This window comes from Elephantulus edwardii, unplaced genomic scaffold, assembly GCF_000299155.1.
Source record: "Elephantulus edwardii isolate Elephantulus edwardi_28Jun2011 unplaced genomic scaffold, EleEdw1.0 scaffold00242, whole genome shotgun sequence".
NCBI lineage: Eukaryota > Metazoa > Chordata > Mammalia > Macroscelidea > Macroscelididae > Elephantulus > Elephantulus edwardii.
The window spans coordinates 1,631,476-1,634,721 of record NW_006399992.1 but is presented as its reverse complement, the minus strand read 5'-3'; positions in this window follow the sequence as shown (position 1 = coordinate 1,634,721).

Below are 3,246 nucleotides of genomic sequence, written 5' to 3'. Positions count from 1 at the left end.
CCATGGCCTGTATCAGGCGCACCTTAGTCTCCAGAGAGACACTGTTGCTCCTGAGTACCTTTGAGAGGTCCCTAACAGCAGACTTTCCCATCGCGATATGCTTTTTGATTTCCTGATTGCTGATACCAAGAGTGTTCACTGTGGAGCCAAGCAAACTGAAGCTGTGAACACTCTAAATCTCTTCGTCATCCAACCTGACGCTACCAATTTGTCCAGTGGCGAGGACTGCAGCCTTCAGTATGGACTAAGGCTCAATGTCAAGAAGACAAGTACTTCATACGAATGCCAAATCTGGAAAGTAAATAAGGAATAACAAAGACATCTGAACATCTGTAATTATTATTTCAGTGAAGGATATTAAATATATAACGGATAGTCCAAAAGAACAGAGGTGTAACCAGAACTTTCCCTAGAAATAAAGAGGTGAAAATTTGTCTCACATACATTGTACATATTATCAGGATATCATGCTTGATAAAGTTGAAGATCAGTGAGAAAAAGGAAGACCTTCAAAGGGAAAAATATTGATAATGTGTCTGCCACAATGCACTTAAATATAGCAATCCTTGTGAAGATGGAGCAGAATTAGGGAGTACTCTGTTGTTCACAAAGTCATTGTGAGTCATAACAGACTTGATGGCATCCAAGAAAAGTGTGCATCAGGGATGTGCCCTTTCTCCATACCTATTCCATTTGTTTGCTGAACAGATCATTCAAGAACCTGGACTTTATGAAGAAGAATGTGGCATCAAGATCAGAGAATCATAAATCAACAACCTGTGTTATGCAGATGACATAAGCTTTCTCACTGAACGTAAGGAGGACTTGAAGCACTTGCTGCAGAAGAACATGGACTACAGCCTTCAATACGAGCTACATCTCAACAAGACAAAAATGCTCACCACCAGATCAACAGGCAACATCATGATAAGTGGAAACAAGACTGAAGTTGTAGACAAGTTTATCCACAATCAATATCCTTGGTACCAGCAGCCAAGAAATTAAGAGTTTCAATGGCAAAATTTGTTATTAGGAATCTCTCTAGAATACTAGAATAAAGGACAATGATGTCAGTTTAAAGACAAAGGTGCACCTGATTCAGGACATGATCTTTTCAATCACTTGTTATACATGCGAGAGCTAGACAATGAATAAGGATGACAGAAGAACTGCTGTTTTGAGTTGTGTTGTTGGAGAAAATTACTAGATATCTTATGGATTTCCTGAAGAACAAAGAGGTCTGTTCTGGAGAAAGTGAAACTAGGGTGCTCCTTGGAGGCAAGGATGGTAGAACTCTCTCTCACATACTTTGGGCTTGTTGCAAGGAGGGATCAGTCCTTGGAAAAGTATATCATATTTGGAAAAAGAGAGGGTCAGCATAAAAGAGGAAGACCCTCAACAAAATAGCTTGACACAGTGCTTGTAACAGTGGAATCAAGAATATTAGAATTGATGAAGATGGAAGAAGACAGGGCCATTATTCATAATGTCACTATGAGTCATCAATGGCAGATAACAATAGCAAAATGCAATAAGGTGCATTGATCACATGGAATTATCTCTTTAACTTACTTTTAAGTTGAGCTAAGCTTTTCAGCTATTGGGTTTTGTTGTTAAGTGAGAGAGTAGTGGCTTGACTAAGTACAAAGATGCTATAGGTTCTTTCTTTAGGGTTTCTCAATTAATCAAGAGAAGACTCCTCCGGACTCTTGTCTGGACATGCTACATGACTGAGTACCCCTAGTCTATGAGCAGACCAGGGAAAATTTACCAGGGCCTTACCAGTCAAAATGCAATTTTTTTCTTAATTCCTCTGCTTTTAATTTTGCTCCTCGTCCTCTGACTTCCAACATGGACATGCTCAGTTTCTGGTCTTCCTGTTTTTTTAGAGACCAGACTTCTGTAGTCAAATGGGATGGAAAAGGAGATGAGGTGTAAGGAAGATTAAATATAAAGGAGGAAGAGCATCTCTTGGCTGCCCCAGACAGGAAAGTGATTTAGAAATCCAAATGTTCCATATACAAACTATCTATTAAATCTCCTTAGTTTTTGCTACATATTCAACTTTTTTTGTGGTATCCAGATCTCCAACTGAAATATTCTGACAGTTTTGTGAGGTGAATGAGTTCATTAATTCTTTGTTGTTGTTGTTGTTATCTTTGAATCGAGCACAACTCATAGCGACCCAATAAAACCCCACTAAAACTCTCACAATTTGTCAAAGCCCATAGAGTTTCTGAGGCATGTTGTTTAGGATGTGGATGTCACTCCTGCTTCCTAGTAGTCTCCTTTAAAGTATATAGTAACTCTGAAACCTGTCCTTTCTTGAGCCAATCTCACTGTCTCTGACACATTTTTTGCTTTACCACAGTTATTTTCTCAAGCCATCTCATCCAGAGTCTTCCTTTCCTGTGCGGACACTCCATCCTTCCAAGCCTGATGTCCTTCTTCAAAGCCTGGTCTCTCCTGGAAACATGCCCAAAGTATGTGAGATGAAACTTGACAGTCCTTGCCTCTAAGGTGCAACCTGATTTCACTCTCTCCAAAACAGACCTGTTTGTTCTCTTGGCAGTCCATAGAATGTTCAATACTCTTCTCTAGCACTAAATTCTTCTGTCATCCTTAGTCATTATCATTTAAAACCCCTCTATTAATGCCAAATACAGCCAGAAATGTACAATCTGAAGGAGATAAAATTGATGAATAGGACCTTCTAAAGATTAAATCTCTGTGCTCATCAAAACCTTTTTCCAACAGGGTGAAAAGAAAACCTACCGACTGGGAACAAACATTTGACAATACCATCTTGGACAAGGGTCCCATAACAGAATTTTAAAGAATATTCCTTGGCCTCTAGAAGAAAAAGTCTGATAACTCAATTACAAAATGGACAAAAGACATGGAAAGAATTTTCACAGAGGAAGACATTTAGGTGGTCAACAGACACACGAAGAAATTATCCATATGACTGGCAATAAGAGAGATGCAAATCAAAACCACAATGAGATACTATCTTGCCCCGTAGCAGTGGTAAAGTTTAGCAGGGCAGCAAGCAATAAATGTTGGAGAGGATGTGGAGAGGTGGGAACTCTTGTACACTGTTGGTGGAGTTGTGAAATTGTACAACCACTCTGAAAGACAGTTTGGCATTTCCTCAAAAAGTTGAACATAGAAATTCCGTGTGACCCATCTACTCCACTATTAGGAATTTACACCAAGGAAATTAGAACCGAGACACAACTGGAA